Raw genomic sequence first — 23,085 nt, forward strand, 5'->3', positions numbered from 1 at the left:
ACATGCTACCTCACAAAAGTTAAGATCAAATATCAGAACAAGCAAATCTCACTTTTTTCTGTCACTCTTCAGAACTGCAGTACATTTAAAAAAAAAAAAAGGCTTAAGTTTACTGTCTCTTGGTAACTCCCTATCAAATTTGCACAGTTCACAAGTAAAGAAATAATGTACTAACTGCCAGGCCTGTACTTAATTTTAGGCTCCAACAGTCAGTTCTCGTTTTCTCTCCCATATAATCACCAGTAATAAAGATTTTGCAGGCCAAATTACATATTTACAAAAACCTCCTGAGTGCTGTAAGCATGACTTGGCTTGTAGACTCCTCACTTACCATTATATATAAAGAGAAGGAGAACCCAGTTTGAAAGACTATCTTAGGCTGGAAATGGAGACAGAAAGGAGACAGATCAGAGGTGGGCAAACTACGGTCCATGGGCCAAATCCTGGAAGCTGCGACATGGCCCCGCTCCAGCTCCTACACGCTCTAATGGGAGCTGCAGGGGTGGTGCCTGCAGATGAGGTAGCGTGCAGAGATGCCTGGCAATGCCTCCACATAGGAGCCAGAGCAGGGACATGCCACTGCTTCCGGGAACCGCTTGAGGTAAATGCTGCTCAGAGCCTGCACTCCCTGAGCCTCTCCCTATGCCCCAACCCCTGCCCCGCTCTCCAAACCCCTCGATCCCAGCCTGAAGCATCCTCCTGCACCCCAAACCTCTCATCCCCAGAGCCCACACCCCCAGCCGGAACCTGCACCCCTTCCTCAGCCCTGGTCCCCCTCCTGCCCTCCAAACCCCCCAGCCCCACCCCAGAGCACCCTCCACACCCCAAACTCCTCATCCCCAGCCCCAGCCCAGAGCACCCTCCACACCCCAACCTCCTCATCCTCAACCCCACCCCAGAGGTCACACCCCAACCCCAATTTTGTGAGCATTCATGGCCCACCATACAATTTCCATTCCCTGATATGGCCCTTGGGCCAAAAAGTTTGCCCACCCCTGAGATAGACTAAAATAACTCAGAAGGCTAGGAAGAACATTTGTTCAAACTCAAGCAGTCAGACAAACTAGCCAGAGTTACCAAAGGGAGGTAACTGAGATCTACCAACTAAACGTTATCAGATTAAGAGAAAGGAGACCCACCTAGGGCTGGGCAAGAGAAAAAGGTACAAAAGAATGAGGAACCAGTTCAAACTCAGAATTGTCTTCTTAGGTACTACTTGCAGCAAAGAGTCTTTCTACCAGCCCAGCATAGCACAGAGGTGATCTTCAACTGCAGTATGAAGTTTTCCATTTATTACTTTCCGTAGTTCATCATCTAAGTTTAATAAACTTAGTTTTTAGTCAAGCTAATTTGGAGCTATTACCTATACTTAAAGGTTATTGCTGGGAGCTATCCCAAGACGAGGTAACCCTTTAGTGACTAAGGAGCCTTTGGGAGGAGAAAAGCTGAGGCTAAGCACAGTCCAACCAAAGACAAGAACCACAGTTTGCCCCTAATTAGATGCTTAGTTTCTTGTAGACATCATGGTAAACGGGTGTCTTAAGAAGGGATCTGAACAGGGGAGGGTGATGGGTTTGTCGATCTGTGCAGGAAAGACATTGGGGTGCACAAAAGGCATCACGGAAGCCAACGCTGAGGGACAAAGATATTTATGGGCGAGAGGGCAGCACCACAGCTAGGTGGAGGGCACGTTGAGATGGAAACAGGCACATGAGTAGGGAGGGGCCAGGCTACGCCAAACAGCGCTGCTCCCCCAAGGGAGCCTCACAGGTCAGCGGCTGCAGGCCTAAGACCCAGGAGACAGACCCAGACTCGGGTGCCCGTGGGTTACACTTGTCCCCAGCAGCCCCACGGGCAGCCGATGGGAGGAGCCGGCCGCAGGGCGAGGGCAGCGGTGACCTGCGCACGAAGGGCCGCCACCCCCATAAGGACAGGGAGCCGCAGAACCACCCCCTCCCCCAGGGCTACGGATAAACCGCCCGCCCCGACCGGCTCCCACGGTACCAGCCCAGCCTCACCCTCAGCCTCGATCGGCAGCGCCCACAGCTGCACCAGAGAGACCGGAGACCCCCCACCCCAACGGCGGACAGGCGCTGCCCCGGCCAAGCCCCCGCGCCGCCTCCTTGGCAGGGAAGACGAGCTGCTCCCCAGCAGCCGTACCCGACAACCGCTCCGCTCCGCCCCGCTCCCTCCCCTCCCCAACTCACCTGCCCCTGCCCCTGCCACTACCGCAGCAGCAGCCACCGCTCAACCCACCTTCGCCACAGACCCAGCTCTCGCACCGTAATGGGTGAGCGCGTCCCAACGCCGGCTCCCATTGGATTATGCGAGCCAAGCAAGTTCGGCTGCGCCTCCCGGCTAGCGGGGCAGCGATTGTGGCTTCACCCTGGTAACGCGGAGCAAAGAAGCACGTGACAGCAAAGAGCGAGAGAGGCAAGTTCCACGCGCCCAGGGGCGGGGCGGGGCTCAGGGGTGATTGACGGAGGAGGGTATTTGCGCTGCATCAATGTCTTTGAATGAGCCAGGATTGGCCTGGAGTCTCTCGGAATCTGCATCGATCTCCCAGTGACTACTGAAAGCAATCTGGGAGATTTTAATAGGCGATTTTAAGAAATGACATTACTTCATGGACGAAAAAAAAATCTTCCTGAATAGCTTCAGAGTTCGCAACCCTACCTAGCGTATGCATACCTGTGCCTCAGAGTATGTGTGTGCATGGACACATCTCTGTATCTGTTCACATGTGTTCATGAATGAGCATGTGTCTGCATCCATTTCCATACATGCATGGACTTGAATGGACATCTGTGCATGGTGTCTGTCTACATGCATATAAGGGCATAAGGCTATCTGTCTCTGTGCATATAGCTATGCCTGCGTGACCATATATATCAATGTCTCTTTCCATACTTGTTTCTGAGTGGCCAGACATGTTTTTGTGCTTGTGCATAAATTTTCATGTGTGACATGGCTGTGCATGTGTGTCTGTAATTCTATTCATGTGAATCCCTAGGTGTTGGATGCCTTTAAGTATAGGGATTGGTGCATGAATATGTATGTTCCCGTATATGTATGCAGATAACTGCTTGCTGTGTTATATTATTGTCAGAATATAAACAGGTTTTTGTATATGGGCGTATGCATGTAAGTGTGTGTGTTAATGCATCTGAGTATAAATGGGGATGCATGATAAGTTGTACTTATGTGTGTGCGCATGAGCTTCTGAGCAGTACTGAATGTAGTATTAAGAAGTTTTATCTTACACTAAGCTTATCCAGCGATCTAAAAGACAGAGTAAGATACACTGTGGATTTTACATGTGGATGTGTATCTGGTACTATAGGTATGAATGTTAACCCCAACATCAAAGAATATTTGTACCTGTTGATAAAATAGATGAGGCAATAGCAAATGGCAATGAGCTAATGGGAATAAAATAATTATTTATCTTTAAGGAAAAAGACAATCTTCAAAAACTGTCATTAATAGTTTATATTTTACAAGACAAAAAGCCTGGCAGTTGATGTTATCTCAAGCTGCTGACAGGTCTCTTTCCAGACTGTTACAGACTAGCTCTTTTCCCTGTATAGCACTCACAATGGTCCAAATAAAGTCTCAGCAAAACTCCCACAGGTTCCCAACCTGGCCATAAAAACATTTGAGATGGAGCTCATTCTGTTCCTTTGTGCCTGCTGGAGAGATGATTTAGGAGGAGGATGGGGTTTGGGTTACTTACATTTTTAATCTACTAACAATTGTTAACATATAAAAGACAACTGCTTTAATATTCATTATGTCCTTTTATTTTTCATGGAATCTTATTCTATTCTTTTAGTTGAATCTCCAGCTAACTTGTTCAGACCTCTACTTTTAAGGTACTTATGTAGTGATATACTGACAGGTCTCATTATTCCTTTTTCCATCATTTAGAGTCACTCCCAATAAGTCTACAAACTTATTTGCTCTCATCTGCTTTTGTATTTTTCCCTTTCTCCTTAAACTGCTCTTCAGCTTAATTGCCACCAGATGTCCCTTCCTCTCTGTCAGTCTTACTCTTCCCATTTCTTTAAATGAACTGCTTCAGGAATGGAGTGGAGTTTTCAAAGCTCAAGATGACAAGCCCTGACAGCTGGTCACTGGGAGAAGGTATACAAACCACACAATAGCCAGGAAAAGGTTGAGTTACTGTGGGCTCAGTCAGCCCCACCCTGCTATACCTGCAGTAGATGTCAGGCTTGGGTGGACGGGGGGAGAAGGGTAGAGTGCAGGTCAATTGGGAGGTGGCTAGAGTGAAAAGAAGTTACTCACCTTGTGCAGTAATGATGGTTCTTCAAGATGTGTCCCCCTATGGGTGCTCCACTGTTGGTGTATATGCGACCCTGCGTTTCTGATCGGAGATCTTTGGTAGCAGTGTCTGTTCGGCCTGCACATGTGCTTTCCCCTCCTCACGCTCTGCCTCAAGGCTAATTAGTGCTGCACAGGCAAACTGCCCTCAGTGCCTTCTCTACCTCAAAAAGAAAAGGAGTACTTGTGGCACCCTAGAGGCTAACCAATTTATTTGAGCATAAGCTTTCGTGAGCTACAGCTCATTTCATCGGATGCATACTGTGGAAAATACAGAAGATGTTTTTATACACACAAACCATGAAAAAATGGGTGTTTATCACTACAAAAGGTTTTCTCTCCCCCCACCCTACTCTCCTGCTGGTAATAGCTTATCTAAAGTGATCACTCTCCTTACAATGTGTATGATAATCAAGGTGGGCCATTTCCAGCACAAATCCAGGGTTTAACAAAAACGTCTGAGGAACAGTGGCGGAGGGAGGAGGAATAAACAAGGGGAAATAGGTTACTTTTTATAATGACTCAACCATTCCCAGTCTCTATTCAAGCCTAAGTTAACTGTATCCAATTTGCAAATTAATTCCAATTCAGCAGTCTCTCGTTGGACTCTGTTTTCCAAGTTTTTTTGTTGAAGGATAGTCACTTTGAGATCAGAAATCAAGTGACCAGAGAGATTGAAGTGTTCCCCGACTGGTTTTTGAATGTTATAATTCTTGACATCTGATTTGTGTCCATTTATTCTTTTACGTAGAGACTGTCCAGTTTGCCCAATGTACATGGCAGAGGGGCATTGCTGGCACATGATGGTATATATCACATTGGTGGATGTGCAGGTGAACGAGCCTTTGATAGCGTGGCTGATGTTATTAGGCCCTGTGATGGGGAGGGCGGGGGGAGAGAAAACCTTTTGTAGGGATAAACACCCATTTTTTAATGGTTTGTGTGTATAAAAACATCTTCTGTATTTTCCACAGTATGCATCCGATGAAGTGAGCTGTAGCTCACGAAAGCTTATGCGCAAATAAATTGGTTACTCTCTAAGGTGCCACAAGTACTCCTTTTCTTTTTGCGAATACAGACTAACACGGCTGTTACTCTGAAACTTCTCTACCTCAGAGTCCCTATCAAGAACTCCTCTCATAACAGTCTCTCGTGAGAAGGGGCGCTGGAGGAGGACAAGGGGGAGGGAGAGAGGTGACGTGGATCGAACACCCATTGGAGATAATCTCCAAAATCCATCTGTCAGATGTTATGTGTTTCCAGTTATGGCAGAACAAAGCAAGGCGGCATCCAAAGGAATGCAATGGGTTGGGAAGTGGCAGCTGATGTCAAAGGGAGTGGTCTCTCGGGGCCTCAACCAGGATGTCAAAACTGATGTTATGAAGTGGCAGATTGTGATGATGAAAATTGAGGGCCTAATGGTTTGTGCCTCTAGAATTTGGATTTCTTTCTCTGTGGCTCATAGTAGCATTGTGGTGGGAACTGTGGTGTATGCAGTCTGTCAGAAGATTAAGGACTAAATTTTCTTTTTTGTCTGGGCGTACAGATCCACAGTGACCAAAGTGTGGCTCTGGAGTCCTTAAATGTGTGGCGTGACATGTTGGTCTTCTCAGAAAACAATGCAGAGCCTTAGAAGGGGAGATCTTTGACAGTTAGTTGCACCTCCTTTGGGAAGCCTGAAAGATGCAACCACGAAGCTCACCATATCACAACCGCTGTTGAAATGGACCAAGCCACTGTGTCATCTGGAGTACTGTTTTCGCCACCAATCGCCCTTCATTGATAGTGGCTCGAAATTGTTCCCGTTGCGATCCCAGGAGATGGTCAATAAAGACGTTAAGTTTGGTATAGTTCATGTAATCATATTTTGCTTTTAAGGCCTGGTAGTTGGCAATTCTAAATTGCAGAGTAGCAGAAGAATAGGCCTTTTCTCCAATAAGTCAAGGCACTTCCAATCCCTGTCATAAGGGATGGACTTAGAATGATATTGCTGGCCACAGGAGTTCACTGCATTTGTCACAGTGGAATTAGGCAGAGGGTGGGAAAAAAGAAATTCTATATTCCAAGGAGGTAAATATGATTTTTTATTGGACCGTTTGCATGTTGGTGTGGCCGATGCTGGCAACTGCCATATAAGCTTAGCTGTGTCCAAAAGCACCTCATTGATGGGGAGCACTATCCTGGAGGAGGAGGATGGACTACATATGGACTATCCTTGGACTATAAGATGGATAGAAAGCTGGCTAGATTGTCGGGCTCAACGGGTAGTGATCAATGGCTCCATTTCTAGCTGGCAGCCGGTATCAAGTGGAGTGCCCCAAGGGTCGGTCCTGGGGCCGGTTTTGTTCAATATCTTCATTAATGATCTGGAGGATGGTGTGGATTGCACCCTCAGCAAGTTTGCAGATGACACTAAACTGGGAGGAGAGGTAGATACGCTAGAGGGTAGGGATAGGATACAGAGGGACCTAGACAAATTGGAGGATTGGGCCAAAAGAAATCTGATGAGGTTCAACAAGGACAAGTGCAGAGTCCTGCACTTAGGATGGAAGAATCCAATGCACCGCTACAGACTAGGGACCGAATGGCTTGGCAGCAGTTCTGCAGAAAAGGATCTACGGGTTACAGTGGATGAGAAGCTGAATATGAGTCAACAGTGTGCCCTTGTTGCCAAGAAGGCCAATGGCATTTTGGGATGTATAAGTAGGGGCATTGCCAGCAGATTGAGGGACGTGATCGTTCCCCTCTATTCGACATTGGTGAGGCCTCATCTGGAGTACTGTGTCCAGTTTTGGGCCCCACACTACAAGAAGGATGTGGAAAAACTGGAAAGAGTCCAGCGGAGGGCAACAAAAATTATTAGGGGACTGGAACACATGACTTATGAGGAGAGGCTGAGGGAACTGGGGATGGTTAGTCTACGGAAGAGAAGAATGAGGGTGGATTTGATAGCTGCTTTCAACTACCTGAAAGGGGGTTCCAAAGAGGATGGATCTAGACTGTTCTCAGTGGTAGCAGATGACAGAACAAGGAGTAATGGTCTCAAGTTGCAGTGGGGGAGATTTAGATTGGATATTAGGAAAAACTTTTTCACTAGGAGGGTGGTGAAACACTGGAATGCGTTACCTAAGGAGGTGGTGGAATCTCCTTCCTTTGAAGTTTTTAAGGTCAGGCTTGACAAAGCCCTGGCTGGGATGATTTAATTGGGGATCGGTCCTGCTTTGAGCAGGGGGTTGGACGAGATGACTTCCTGAGGTCCCTTCCAACCCTGATATTCTAAGATTCTATGATTCTATGTGTGTAGAATATCCAACAGCTTATGGTGTCTTCTACCTCCTTGAGAGGTATTTGTAAGGTATGTGCCACCCTCTTAGTCAGGTCTTGGAAGAGTTTAAAATCGCCTGCCATAACGGTAGAGGGGGCATTACTGCCTCATCTAGAGAGGAGGAAGAGATGTTGGTATGTGGTGTAACCTCCTACTCTAGTCCAACCTCCTGCTCCTTCCAGGATCTCCTCAGGAGGTTCTGAGGCTCTAGAGACAGTGGCTGAGGGGGTATGCCTTGCAGTCTCTGGGTGCGTAATGCTAGACATCCAGCAGGCATGTGCCTATAAGCTGCCCATGGATCCCAATAGGGTCACTGGGGTGGTGGAAAAGCCCATAATTAGTCATACCAGAGGAGTTGAGGTCCAGACCTATCATGAAGGGATACCTGGGAAGGCCCGGGTTGGTAGCGGGAGGAAGCATAGTGAGATGGATGGGAGAAGACCTCCTGGTCACTATCCATCTCTCCACTGGGAAATGGTGGAGCTGATGCAGAGATTGGAGGTGCATGGCTCAGTGCCAGTGCTGATCCGGTGCTCAAGATGTGCCTGGTACCAAATAGGGAGACTCCAGTACCTCAGATACCGTGAGGTCTTTAGAGAATCTAAATTCCTGAGGTGCTGCAGTAATCAGTTCCGTCAGTTGTTGCCAGTACTGAGTCGGCAGTACAGAGAGAGCTGGCTATGTTGGCCGCACTGAGCAGTCTGATGATAGTTGCCTTGCAGTCATCAGTACCAGGGGCATCCATACCAATGTTGTCTTCCCAGAGGTGACACGGTCTCCACTCCTCTCCCTGACTGATGGTACCGCTGCTTCAGTGTCTATGCCCATGGGGTCTTTAGGCAAGCCAGCAGTATCTGTCACACCAGACCCATGAGATCTGTGGGTACCATGCTTGGGTACCATGGATACCAAGGAGACCAAACATGCTGAGGATCTCCTCTGGCTGGTTCAGGGCTCACTGTGAGGGCTCAAAGCTCTCTTTTTGGAGGTCTTACATGGGGAGTCCGAGGATTTCTTCCTCGATTCACTGGCCTTGGTGATGGAAATCAGTGGACAAGACTGATATTGCCTGGGAAACACTGGTCATGGGTCAGATGCAGGTGAAAAGCTCCATCCATGAGGAGCAATTTTAGTTTCAATTACTGTTTTTTTCAGGGTCTGGTCTTTAGCTACTAACAGAACGTACACTTGTTCTGAATATGGCCCTCTCAGAGGCAACAGACACAGTGGGAATGTTCATCCATTACTGGAATGGACTCCTTGCAGGAGAGGCACCTCTTAAGCCCATGCAAACTAGGCATACCCCTTATTGGGGGAATCCCCAGTATATGGGGGAAAAAAGGCTAAAGTCCAAAACTTTTCTTTTCTACATTTTTTTTAAACAGGAGGAGAAAAAACTAAAGGAAACTCTGAGGCTAAGAAAAACACTAAAACTAGCTAAGAATGAACTTCTAAAGAGTGAAGTTTCTGTGAATAGACTGCTAATCACTCTGTGTCTAGCCAGTGGTGGTTGAGATCAGGTCCGACAACAACACCATCGACACCCCGAGCGCCAGGGGCATGCTGGAGAGGACCCTGAAGGCAGCTATCCACTCACTGTACATGGAAACCCTGAAGCCGGAAACCGGACCAGGGTAAAGCCTTCGAACTGACCAGCAAGTGGGACGCCAGCAACCACTTCCTCGCGGGGGGCGGCTTCACCCATTTCGCCGACTGGCGGTTCATCCACCGTGCCCGGCTCAACTGCGCCCCGCTCAACGGAGCCGTCTGCCACGGGAACGGAGACAAGCGTTGCAGGAAGTGTGGCTGCTCCAACGAGACCCTGCCCCATGTCCTGTGCAGCTGCAAGCCCCACTCCAGAGCCTGGCAGCTGCGCCACAACGCCATCCAGAACCGCCTGGTGAAAGCCATCGCACCATGCCTGGGGGGAGGTCGCCATGAACTGCACCATCCCTGGTACCGACAGCCACTTGCGACCTAATACGGTAGTCACCGACGAGGCCCAGAAAAAGATCATCCTCGTCGTCATCACCGTCTCCTTTCAGAACAGGACCCCGGCCTTCCGCGAAGCCCGAGCTTGTAAGCTGGAAAAATACGCCCCCCGGCCGACACCCTGAGAGCGAAGGGCTACAAGGTGCAGATGGATGCCCTGATCGTCGGAGCCCTGGGCGCTTGGGACCCGCGCAACGAGCGTGTGCCGCAGACCTGTGGGATCGGTCGACGCTATGCACGGCTCATGCGGCGCCTCATGGTTTCGGACACCATCCGATGATCCAGGGATATCTACGTCGAACACATCACCGGCCACCAACAGTACCAGGAGGTGTGAGCTGGTACGACATCGTGCATCAACTATGGGAAAGGGACTGAGAGACTTTTTCCATTGAACCATATGAACTGGAACCATAAACTCACTGAACATTAAATCCCACCAAATGAGGGTAAATCCGTCCTCATCATCCTATCCATTATTATACTCCACACCTGAATATAGCCATTATATGAACAACATACCCCCATATCTCAATGTCTGTACTTTGACCTGTTAAACTTTTACCCCCAATCGGGGAGATTGCAGATTATGTATTCCTTATGCGACCCGTTCCTAAACCAAATTTCGCACCCCTTGATAATCTGTACCTTATTCCCTGATAACAAGAAACTTCTATGCTTAAACTCTGTACCGTTTTCTTTTTACTTCAACATCATCTGTGAATAGACTGCTAATCACTCTGTCTCTAGCCAGAAACTGAGGGTGGTTTGCCTGTGCAGCACTAATTAGCCTAAAGGCAGAGGATGAGGAGGGGAGAACGCATATGTTGGCTGAACGGGCACTGCTACCAAAGGTCTCCAATCAGAAGCACAGGGACGCACATCCACCTACAGTGGAGCATCCATAGGGACACACTACTCAAAGAAGAGCAGCCCTCTAGCTCTCATTGTCCATGAGGACCCTGGCTGCAGGCAAGAAATTATTAGAGAGTCCTTCCATGGGAAGAGAATATAAATGGCCCTGAAAACCCCTCCATCTTGTCTTCAATCCTGCTTCTTAAGGAATCCTTCTTCTGGAGGAACCTTGCTACAAACTGAAGCTGTGAACTAAGGACTGAATGACCCATCCCAGTTATGGATGTACTCCGAGACTTGATTTGAACCTGCAGTTTATTACATCATGGCTGCAAGCCTAAACCAAGAACTTTGCCAGTACTGTATGTAATTGATTCCATTTAACCAATTTTAGCTCTCATCTATATATTTTTCCTTTTATGAATAAACCTTTATTTTAGATTCTAATGGATTGGCAACAGCATGATTTGTGGGTAAGATCTGATTTATATATTGACCTGGGTCTGGGGCTTGGTCTTTTGGGATCGGGAGAACCTTTTTTCCTTTACTGGAGTATTGGTTTTCATAACCATTCATTCCCATAACTAGTGGCACTGGTGGGGAAACTGGAGTGTCTAAGGGAATGCTTGTATGACTTGTGGTTAGCCACTGGGGTAAACCCAAAGTCCTCTCTGTCTGGCTGGTTTGGTGTGCCTAAGAAGTGGAGAAACCCCAGCCTTAGGCTGTAGCTACCCTGCTATAAGCAATTTGCCCTGAATTGATACTCTCAGAAGTGTCCCACCAAGGACAGCATCGTTACAGCATAGCACACATTAAACAACAAGGATAAAACATAATATTAACTAGCTACTTATTAAATAAGCATTGTTCATTCTCTGCAGTGAATGAGGAAGGGGTTCGGGGGTGGGGGGGGGAGGGAATAGTTTATCATTGTGATACAGGAGGGCCAGGGAGCAGTGGGAGACGGAAAATATATAAGCCCTAGGCAAATTAAGGCATGGTTCCCTGTAGACTAGGGAGGGTAGCTACAGGTTAATTAGAGCACCTGCAGTCAATTAAGGCCCTGTCAAGAACCTAATAAAACCCCCTGCTTCAGGCAGAAGGAGAGAGGACTAGAGCTTGGAAGTATGCTATGTGATCTGAAAGATGGGTGAACTCAAGTAAGGGAGACCCTGTCCCAGTGTCTAAGGTCTGCAGGTATCTTCCCCCCCAAGGGGGAAGATGGTAAGAACCTGCACGGGTTGAGAGGGGCTGGGGCCCAGAGTGAGGAGCAAACTCAGACACCTCTCCTGCTTCCCTCCTTTACCACCTTCCTGGGCCACTAATGGGACCCTTGGTGCCCCAAGAGTAAGGTGTGGAATCTTAGCCCCCAGCCAAGAAAAGTGCAGGACCCACCATACTAACATTGGCTATCTTGTCACACCATGTAATTTAAAGACTACATGATACATTCACACCATGTAATTTAAAGACTACATGGTGCATACAGCAGGGGCTGAATTAAGGCTGTGCAAGCAACTTTAATTCAGATATTTTCTCAATATCTGAGTGCTGGACTCTGCAGCCTTGTTTTAATGCATTTTAAAAAAATCTAATTATATAGACACTGCCATGCTCAGGCCCAAAAGGCTAAGGACTATTTTACAGTCTCCCTCACTCCAGAGAAGAAAACATTTAATAGGGGATCTCATTGACTGATTCAAAGGGCTGAAAGGACCTTACAAAAGTGGTTCAGAACATTTTAGTGGAGGTCCCCTTTCAGTGGATTGGCAGTTTGGTTGCTCCTGTGTTTCTCCTACTAGAGATGTAAGTATATGGAGACCCCACCAAGCACTTGAGAGCTTAAACCTAGCATTTGAAGGGTGTACAGTGCTTGTACCCTGACCTAGTAACGGTAATATTTTAGTTAGTTTTCAACATTTTCTTTACAATGAGGAAAGCTAGATTCTAGGACTCAATTCTGTAGCAAGTTCTGTGGATTGCATTTGGCCTTAGATTAACCTTACCTGAATTGACATATTAATGCTTTATATTTGGTTAATAACAAGACTGGTTTTATGTCTATTTTCTATGTTAGAAGATATGGGAGATTTGTTTTGTGTTAATTCATTTTAGAAGGTGGAAGAACACTAATCTAGGAAACAGTCCCTAGACTCTCAACTGAATAAAAATAGTTCTTGTGTGGCTGTCACATAGTAAGTTTTAAAAACTGAAAAGATGCATGCGACAACTGAATTGTAGGAGAAAGAGAGACAAGTTGGAGAACATGAAAAAGGAAAATATCTAATCCTTGAAAGCATCATTATTTAATAATTCTGCACCATCTGTGGTACTCTACAAAACGAGCTCACAATTAACAGCATGCTGAAGCTTGTGGTTTTCATTGCAGGACTGGGGCCAAGGCTACAACCAACCTGTGTTCTCACACCCCCAGCTGGGAAGTGAAAATTACACAACTGTGTGGTCCTCAATCCAGTGCTGGTACCAGCTAGCAGGGATTTTCTTGTAGCTCAGACAGGAGGGTCTCATGCTTTCAGAGCAACTAAGTTAAAGGCAGAACCAGTGCTAGGCATAAGCAGACTAAGCAATTGCTTGGGGCCCCCTATTAATTATTAGCCTATGGGGGAGAAGACGATTCCTGCTTGGGGGCGGGGGGGGGAGGCAATGGGCTAGCAGCAGTATTGGTTATAGCTAGGCCCTACCAAATTCTTGGCCATGAAAAACACATCATGGACCCTGAAATCTGAACTTTTGTGTGATTTTTACCCTAGACAATACAGATTTCACAGGGGAGATGAGTATTTCTCAAATGGGGGGTCCTGACCCAAAAGGGAGTTGCAAGGTTATTTTAGGGGAGGGGTCACAGTATTGTCACCCTTACTTCTGCAATGCCTTCAAAGCTGTGTGGCTGGAGAGCGACGGCTGTTGGCCAGGCGCCCAGCTCTGAAGGCAGTGCCCCATCATCATTAGCGCAGAAGTAAGGGTGGCAAAACCATACGATGCCACCCTTTCGTTTGCCTTCAGAGCTGGAGAGCCAGAGTGGTGGCTGCTGACTGAGGGACCAGCTCTGCAGGCAGTAGTGCAGAAGTAAGGCTGGCAATATTATACCATTCCACACACAGGCGCCGACAGCTGGAGCACCCATGGGGAAAAATTAGCAGGTGCTCTGCACCCACCGGCAGCCAAGCTCCCTCTGCCCCCACCTCGCCACTGCCATGGCCTCCTCCTCCCTGTCCCGAGTATGCTGCATCCCTGCTCTTCCCCCACCCTCCCTCCCGGTGCTTCCTGACCCCACTGCCTAACAGCTGTTTAGCAGTGCTTAGGACTTTCCAGGAGGGAGGGGGAGAAGTGGGGACACAGCGCACTCAGGAGAGGAAGTGGGGCAGGGACTTGGGGCAAGGGCGGGAAGAAGCAGGCCAGGGACAGGGAGGGGTTGAACACCCCCAGCCGAAGGGGAAGTCAGCACCTATGATGCCATCCTTACTTCTACACTGCTGCTGGCAGTGGCTCTGCCTTCAGAGCTGGGCTCCTGGCCAGCAGCTGCCCCTCGCCAGCTGCCCATTTCTGAAGGCAGAAGGGCAGCAGTACTGCAATTCCTCTCTTCTCCCCCGCCCCAAACAATAACCTTGCAACTCCCCCCACAACTCCTTTGAGTACAATTACAGAACTGTGAAATTTCATAATTAAATATCTGAAATCATGGAATTAATTATTTTTAAAATCCTATGACCATGAAATTGACTAAAATGGACCCTGAATTTAGTAGGGCCCTAATTTTAGTCCTGCTGTTGCTGTGAAGGCTCACCTGTCCGCATTAGCTGAGGTATAACTCCAGTCTTATCCCTAACCCAACTTCCATCCACGCCCAAATGTCTCCAGCTCGAGCCAGGTGGGGTTTTAAAGGTGAGCTAGCCAGGAGGCGGCGTGGGCTCTAGGCGCAATGCGGATGCGGGAGCTAATAACGCAGCGAGGACGTAGCCCGGCTCACAGCTCCGGTGAGGACACCCCAACGGGGCCAGCGCCAGGGCTCCGTGCAGCTGCGATGCTGTCACAGCGAGCGAGCGAGGGAGGCAGGAAGGTCGCCGCCGCACTACAGGCGGGGGAGTGGCCCCAGCGTGCGGGGCGGGGCAGCTCAGCGACCGGCTTAGTCACCCGGCGCTGCTGCCTGCCCCGGGGCCAAGCTTTGCGGGGCGCCCCCTTAGAGTGAGGGGCGCGCGCTTCCGCGCGGGAGCTGCCAGGAGCGGAGCCGGGCCCCGCGGGGAGAGGCAGCGTGGGGCACCCCAGCCGCAGACCATACCGGAAGTGGGCCGCGGCGTGGCGGAAGTGGCGTGGCTGCTGTGCGCATGGGCGGGAGGAAGCCCCGCCCACGCGCAGAGTGGGGTGGGGCCGGCAGAGCGAGCGCCGGCGAGGGGAGGGGGAACCCCGCCCCGCGCAAGCGTCTGCGCCCTGCCCATGACTCGGAGAAGGAGGCTGCGCGAGCGCCTCCCTTGGGAGCAGCAGGCGGCGCTACGCGGCCAGGTACGGCGGGGCCGGCGGAGGGACACCGGACGGGGCAGCCTCGCATGGGCGCTACGTGACGGTAGCTGCTACCCGGGCCCTGGGACTGCGAGGATGGGGAGCGTCTGGTCTGGAGTCAGCGCTGGGGGGGCGCGGTAGTTCTTGTGTTTGGGGGGGGGTGTCAGTGTCCCCCGAGCCTTGGGGCTGTGGCGCCTGTGGGCGCTGCCGGTGTCCGTGGTGGTGCTGTGCCTGTTTCCACGCTGTCCTGGCCTGCCAGGTGCTATGGGCTTCTCTGCGCCTGTCTCCTGGGCGCTGTGCGGCGGGGAGTGGGTCATGTGCAGGTGTTACTCCCCGCCGAGCCCCCAGTGCGTGCCTGGGGCAAGTTGGCTGCCGTCTCTGTGCAGTGGGTTGAAGCTGGGGGTCCATGTTGCTCTGTAGTCCTGCCATGGTAATTAACACAGTGACGATTTCTGTCTGAGAGATTTCAGAGTAGCAGCCGTGTTAGTCTGTATTCGCAAAAAGAAAAGGCGTACTAGTGGCACCTGAGAGAGTGTTTATAAGGGAGATGGCATACACAGCATTGGTGGCCGCCTAAGAACATATGAGTAAGGTAGCTGAATTCCTGATTTTTTTTTTTTTGCTTCTAAAGCTTTAACCTCAAGAAATGACAGTGCTGTTTGCTGGCATCTCTACTGGTGTATGACAAGGTCTTTCTCCTTAGAAACTCCCCATCTTGAATATTATTGTATAATCAGCTGCAATATTTATTCCTTTGGTGCAGGTGCTCCCTGTTTTAGCAATGAATAACTACATCTGCTTTTGTTTCCTCACCTCACATCACCTTGGTTGGTAAAATGGCTGTAGCACAAGGAAGATTGGTTATGAGACACTCATGCCAGTTTGCCCCTTAAATAACTAGAGAAGATATTGGAAGAGATTAGTAACAGGAATTGATGTAGAATTGTAGGACTGGAAGGACTTTGAGAGGTTGTCTAGTCCAGTCCCCTGCACTCAAGGAAGGACCAAGCCTTATCTAGAACATCCCTGACAGATGTTTGTCTAATCTACTCTTAAAAATCTCCAGTGATGGAGATTCCACAACCTCCCTAGGCAACTTATTCCAATACTTAAACACCGTGACACAGTTTTTTCTAATGTCCAACCTAAACCGCCTTTGCTGCAATTTAAGACCATTGCTTCTTGTCCTCTCCTCAGAGGTTAAGAAGAACAGTTTTTCTCATTCCTCCTTTTGGGTACTCAAAAACTGTTATGTCCCCTCTGTCTTCTCCAAAATAAACAAACCCAATTTTTTCATTATTTCCTCAGAGGTCATGTTTTCTAGACCTTTTATCGTTTTTGTTGCCCTCCTCTGGACTTTGTCCAATTTGTCCATATCTTTCCTGAAATGTGGTGCCCAGAACTGGACCCAATATTCCAGCTGAAGCCTGATCAGCATGGAGTAGAACGGAATAATTACTTACAACACTCCTGCTAATACGTCCCAGAACGTTCTTTTTTTGCAACAGTGTTGTACTGTTTACTCATGGTTAGCTTGTGCTCCATTATGACCCCCAGATCCCTTTCCTGCAGTACTCCTTCCTAGGCAGTCATTTCCCATTTTGTCTGTGTGCAACTGCTTGTTCCTTCCTAAGTGGAGTACTTTGCATTTGTCCTTATTGAATTTCATCCTATTTATTTCAGACCATTTCTCCAGTTTGTCCAGATCATTTTGAATTTTAATCCTGTCCTTCAAAGCACTTGCAGCCCCTACCAGCTTGATATTGTCTGCAGACTTTATATGTGTACTCTATGCTGTTGTCTAAATCACTGATAAGGCTATTGAACAGAACTGGACCCAGAACTGATGCTGTGGAACCCACTTGATATGCCCTTCCAGCTTGTCTGTAAACAACTGATAACTACTCTCTGGGAACCATTTTCCAACCAGTTATGCACTCACTTTATAGTAGCTCCTTCTAGGTTTTATATCCCTAGTTTGTTTATGAAAGTCATGTGAGACTGTACCAAAAGCCTTACTAAAGTCAAGATATACTACATCTACTGCTTTCCCCGCCATTCACAAGGCTTGTTACCTGTCAAAGAAAGCTGTTAAGTTGGTTTCACACAGTTTGTTCTTGACAAATCCATGCTGACTGTTACTTATCACCTTATTATCTTTTAGATGTTTGCAAATTGATTGCTTAATAGTTTGCCCCTATTATCTATCTGGGTACTGAATTTAAGCTGACTGGTCTCTAATTCCCTGGGTTGTCCTTATTTCCCTTTTGGCACTATATTTGCCCTTTTCCAGTCCCCTGGAATCTCTCCCCTGACTTTTTGAAGATAATTGCTAATGGCTAAGATATCTCCTCAGTCAGCTCCTTGAGTATTCTAGGATGAATTTCATCAGGCCCTGGTGACTTGAAAACATCTAACTTGTCTAAAGCTATGGCTACACTACAGAGTTTTGTTGATGCAAGTTATGCTGATGTATGCACTAGCCTCTGCCTCAGGATTGGTTGCTTCCGGCTGCTGCCTGAACAAGTGTTCAGGCAGGCGAATGCTATACTTAAAGAGACAGCATGCCAACATACTCACTCTCCCCCCAACACACACACACTCCCTGTCATACACTTTTCCCCCACACTTCTGTGGGCTTCTTGTGTTAGTGTTCAGCAATGTCAGTTTGGTCATATTTGAGTCTGAAAAGTTACACATTTTAAATCACTTTTGAAAGTAGCACTCAAATATGACCAAACTGACATTGCTGAACACTAACACAAGAAGCCCACAGAAGTGTGGAGGAAAGTGTGTGACAGGGAATGTGTGTGTGTGTTGGGGGGAGAGTGAGTATGTTGGCATGCTGTCTCTAAGTATAGCATTCACCAGGCAGCAGCCGGAAGCAACCAATCCTGAGGCAGAGGCTGGTGCATAAACAGCTGGTGTCCCCCTGTCCCCTCACCCCAACTCAGCAGAGACTGCTACACGGGGGAGAGGAAAGGGACACTCCAACATCAGCCCCCACCTCCCTCCCTGGCTCTGCACAGCACATCAGGAGTCTTCCTTCCACCCCTCCCCAACAGCAGCCTACACTGCCTGCCACTGTGATCCTAGTGCTGGGGAGAGCAGGATTCCGTGATAGTGTTTTGATTCCATCTGAGTTCTCCCACAGACCGAGGAGATCCACTTCCTCCCCTGTAGTCCAGGGAGGAGTGTGTTTGCTGCCAGGAGCCGGCACGCTCAGCTGGGCAGTAGCTTTCCATGCTGAGCAATTTCAAAACTTCCTGGTGCTTTGAATGGGAACGGGCACGTGCCTGTGTAGCTGGATGTGGGGTAGCAGAGTTCAAAACGGTGAGCAGAGCAGTCACGGTGAGCACTGTGGCCTCCTAGAGGCCAATTACGGTGACATAATGAATGCAGTGTCTACACTGACTTTTTGTCGATTTAAATTTGCTGCAAAAAGCTCTACACCTCTTGTCAAGGTGGTTATATTTTGTCAGCAAAGCAGGAGAGTGTTGTTGGTGAGAGGAGCATTGTAATGTGTGCACCTCCGCTGCCTTTTGCCAACAAAACTGTGTAGTGTAGACAAGGCCTATGTAATTTTTAACTTGTTCTTTCCGTATTTTAGCCTTTTATCCTACCTCATTTTCACTGGCATTCACTGTTAGACATCCAATTGCTACTAACCTTTTTGGTGAAAAGTGAAACAGTCATTTAGCACTTCTGCCATTTCCACATTTTCTGTTATTTTTCCCACCTCATCGAGTAACAGGCCTACCTTGTCCTTGGTCTTCCTCTTCCTTCTAATGTATGAATAGAGTGTTTTCTTGTTACACTTTGTCTCTAGCTAGTTTAATCTTGTTTTGCGGCTTGGGCTTTCTAATTTTGTACCTACATATTTGTGTTCGTTTTCTTCCTTTGTGATTTGACTTAGTTTCACTTTTTGTAGAACTCCTTTTTGAGTTTCAGATCATTGAAGATCTCCTGGTTAAGATGAGATCTCCTGGTTAAGATCTTGTTATAGTTATCTTTTTGTACGCAGCGGGATTGTTTGCTTTTGTGCCCTTAATCATGTCTTTCTGAAAAACTGCCAACTCTCTTGAACTGTTTTTCCCCTTAGACTTGTTTCCCAGGAGATCTTACCTACCAACTCCCTGAGTTTGCTAAAGTCTGCCTTCTTGAAATCCATTATCTTTATTGTGCTGTTATCGCTTAGACAACTGTGGTCCCGGTGCCAGGGAGAGTCTCTGGCACATTTCAAACCAAACACACTGCTTCAGGTAGAATAAACAAATTTATTAACTACAAAAAATAGATTAAGTAATTATAAATCAAAGCACAAGAAGTCAGATTTGAGCAAATGAAATAAAAGCAAAACTCATTCTAAGCTGATCTTAACACTTTCAGTACCCTTAAGAACTTAGATACTTCTCACCAGAGGCTGGCTGGTTGCCCTTCAGCCAGGCTCTCCCCTTTGATCAGTGCTTCAGTCACTTGGTGGTGGTGTCTGTAGATGGAGGTGGAAGAGAGAGCATGGCTAATGTCTCTCCCTTTTATCATGTTCTTTCTTTCCTCTTGGGCTGGGTTTATCCTATACGTGCCCTGATGAGGTATGAACTGCCCCTCTGCTTCTGGAGAGTTTTGTCTGGGCTTGTTTTAAGCCACGAGGACACATTTTCATACCTATATACATGAAATTATTACCTATAACATTATTATAACAATGCTCAGTGCATCATGAGCTTTCCGAAGACACCCGACATGACAAACTTTGCATTGGATACCACACAATCAAGGTACAGAGCACCACAGCTTTCAATTGCATTGTAGTGCCCAACCTTACTACACAGGAGAGCCAATAACCCTAAACACAACCTTGTGAGGGCCAAACAGGCTGTTTCTATGTACAGTATTGTTTATTTAAAAACAAAGTAATCAGTGCATAAAACATATCAGAATTATAGAAAATGGGGAAAACATATGACGCATAACTAATTAACATGATGACAAAATGTTAGTATATTGTGTTAACGAAGGCCACAGGCCTCATGGTTGACCATATATGGCCTGCGGACCATAGGTTGGGCACCTGCGCATTAGAGCTAATGCTTCTCTCTCCTTTAGCAGACGTAACCTATGGCAACATGAAGGATTCAGTATAGACACTGATTTTAATGGAATGGTCAATTCATTTTAAGACTTGAAATTCAGAAATGGTATTGATATTGTATCTGTTTTCTAGGAATGTCACTGGTGTTATACCGTAAAGATTAAAAACTGCATTTTCATGTAATAGTGGGAATTATATATCTAGAGTTTCAAATATAAAATTCCCAAATCTCCCTCTCCAATTTTTTTTAAACAAACTATAGCTATCAGTTAATTGAAAACATTTCTATATTACATAGAAATCTAAAAACATACTGGAGTTGAGGTCTGCAAACCACCTTAACTCTGATGCTTAATGTTTTAGATTGTAAGATCTTGGGACAAGAAGGTGCCCCTTTCTACATCTGTGCAGCACCTAGCACAATGGAGCCCAATCTGGTTTACCACTAGGCGTGACCACAATATAAAGATTATTATATTTCTACCTAATGGGGATTAGACACACATGTGTATTGCAACAGCTTGAAACTTCATTTCATTTTCACTTGTAGTCAGTTACATGAACTTCTTATCTTGCCAGACCTTCCTGAATATTCCTATTCTCTGTCGCTGTTAACTGATCGGGATTGATGATATATTGTTATACCCAGCCCATAATCTTGGAGTCATCTTCAGCTATATCTTCACTGCCAAAAACCAGGCATATATGTACAGTGAAATAACCAATTCAAGTCAGCTATCACTGTAAAAGCCTAGTGGAGGGATTTGAATGCTCGTCTCCATTTGACCCCTTCAGTTTTTCCCATATCAAGTTCAAATTTATTGTCCGTGCTATTTAAGCCATTTAGAACTTTTGTTTCTCTGAACTCTTCCCTTGACCTGTTGTATTGCCCTCTGTTAGGGGGCTTACTCCTTCACCTGCTTACTTCCCTGGTCCTTCTCGCATGAACAGAGAGCAACAATACCCGAAGTCCAAAGGTGCAAACAATTCAATGGTTATTGGGGTGAACTTCCAGCAAGCATGATGCCAGTTTCCTTCCTTAGTGTCCCCCTTCCCAGCTCTGACACCACAGAGCCTTACCTATGTCCTTGTTCCCATTTCCCCCCCCCCCTTAGGAAAACATGATTCCAATTTCCCCCCCTGCTTCTTGATTGACTGCAGACTATGTAGTGAAACTTGAGTTCTGCTTAGCTATACCTTAACCAATCATTTTACTGAAATTTAACTAACCAATCCTAACATATTGTAACATGATTTAACCAATTATATCCACCACCTTAGTTTACGCCCAGCAAAATTAATTATACAGCAGACAGAAACAATCACAGAACCAGACAGATTATACAGACAAACAATAGGGAAATGGGGACTGCAATGATAGAACAACACAGAAATGAGGATTTCACATCCCAGCTATTGATAAGTGAGTTCTTGCCAGACAGGATGCTATCAAACTAAGTTTCCTTTTACATTTTCTAGGCACTTCCCTTTCTCTGGAGGTGATAGGCACTATCAGGACAGAATTGTATTCCTAACAGCCCAATAGCACCTTTTCAGTGTGACTAGTTTGGAATGTGAGGATGTGATCGTTCGCTTCCCAGCTTATGGCTGCCTCTGCTGCTTAGCCAAAGGCCTTAGCCTAAGAACAGGGCCTCAGACTGTCACAGTAAGAGAAGGCCCTTACACCGGCAGACAGTGATTTTGATTCTTTCTTTTATACCTCTATAACTGGCTAAGTGATAAGAATACACCTAAATTCTTAGAGTATAGGCCTTTACAGACAGGCCTGAATATCTATATCCTAACATCCTCAATCCCATCTATTCTTTCATTGGTTGCCTACCTTGCCTACATTTTTGACTTTCATCTACAATCATTTTGCACTTTAGCCTGTGCTGCTTTCTTTGCATAGAACGTTCTCCTTGAAACGTATCCCTCAATGCCTACAAAAGATTGGCCAATGGATAAGCTATGGCATTGTTACCCGGGGTTCTTTCAACCCAAAGCTTTTGGTAACTTTTACTCTGTGCGAGGTGGTGTCAGGAAATAAATCAGGGGAGATATGGCCATCCGACCGATAGATGGTTGGCACAAACAGGACAGCACCAGAGAGTGCTTTCACTTAAAGCTAAACTTTACGTATTCTCAAGCACTTACACACGTCCACAACAGATTAGTAAAAACACCCCAACCCTCGATAATTACCAAAGCTGAGTGTGGCTCTTGAGTGGCACAGCAGCAGCCCTTCTGCTGGTGGGGAACACAAGATGCATCCAGAGGAAGAGTCCCTGAAGAGCCCCTTCTGAGAAATCCAGCTACCTCAAACTCCTCCCCCCCCTTATTTATACATTAGTAATACAGTGATATATCCCTTAAAGAAAACTTGCAAAGCAAGCAGTTTTTAAAGGTCAAGCAAGAGGTTTCCTTATGATCATCAATTAACAAGTTCCTTTTTTTCCCTCCAGTGTCCATTCCTTGCGACCCTGACAGACACATTCCTCAGGGTACATTATAGACAAGCTTCCTGTTTTTCTAAAATACATATATCGGCAATTTCAACATTCTTAGCAGGAAGGCCTGCCTTGGGGTCAAGCTGCCTTGTCTGTGGCACCCAAAACCCCCTCCCCTCCTGCCTTGGTTATGCTAAGGCTGCTGCATGACCAATTTACGGCCTGCTGACTTGACTAATTTTAGCAATAAGCAATAGTGGTGTCAGGCACTTTACTGGTTTGCCAAAGTCTTCCCGTACAGCATAATCAGTTGTAACTGATGTATATTCCTCTAACTAAAATCCAGTTTATATATAAACATTTATATAATGTACATATTCTGATTGTAATTTTCTGCCATGCTTCATGTATTGTCTTAGGCTCTGATCCTTCAAATATTTACTACTTTCTTTAAGCCTGTGGTTAGTCCCACTGGTGTGTTTGCAGGATTGGGGCCTTAGACTGTAAACTCA

At 46.9% G+C, this 23,085-nt stretch overlaps 2 protein-coding genes across 37 annotated transcripts in view; one reads left to right on the forward strand and one right to left on the reverse strand.

Annotated features, from left to right (window-relative positions):
- The window catches only part of NEK1 (NIMA related kinase 1), a 144,313-nt gene extending 129,481 nt beyond the window's left edge, over window positions 1-14,832 (reverse strand). For 13 of the 25 annotated variants that reach the window (XM_043545967.1, XM_043545961.1, XM_043545970.1 and 10 more), the window contains exon 1: window positions 2,257-2,406. The gene's annotated coding sequence lies outside the window, so the exon portion shown is untranslated. Of the gene's footprint in view, window positions 1-331; window positions 380-1,139; window positions 1,315-2,018; window positions 2,137-2,207; window positions 2,474-14,321 lie in introns of those variants that run through there. The other 12 variants (XR_006290714.1, XR_006290713.1, XM_043545964.1 and 9 more) reach the window with 10 other exon arrangements.
- A 39-nt stretch (window positions 14,833-14,871) lies between these two features.
- Window positions 14,872-23,085, forward strand: part of CLCN3 (chloride voltage-gated channel 3) — a 130,067-nt gene continuing 121,853 nt past the window's right edge. For 2 of the 12 annotated variants that reach the window (XM_043545980.1, XM_043545984.1), the window contains exon 1: window positions 14,910-15,034. The gene's annotated coding sequence lies outside the window, so the exon portion shown is untranslated. Of the gene's footprint in view, window positions 15,096-23,085 lie in introns of all 12 variants that reach the window. The other 10 variants (XM_043545973.1, XM_043545977.1, XM_043545982.1 and 7 more) reach the window with 9 other exon arrangements.

Source organism: Chelonia mydas, chromosome 4 (genome assembly GCF_015237465.2).
Source record: "Chelonia mydas isolate rCheMyd1 chromosome 4, rCheMyd1.pri.v2, whole genome shotgun sequence".
Classification (NCBI taxonomy): Eukaryota; Metazoa; Chordata; order Testudines; family Cheloniidae; genus Chelonia; species Chelonia mydas.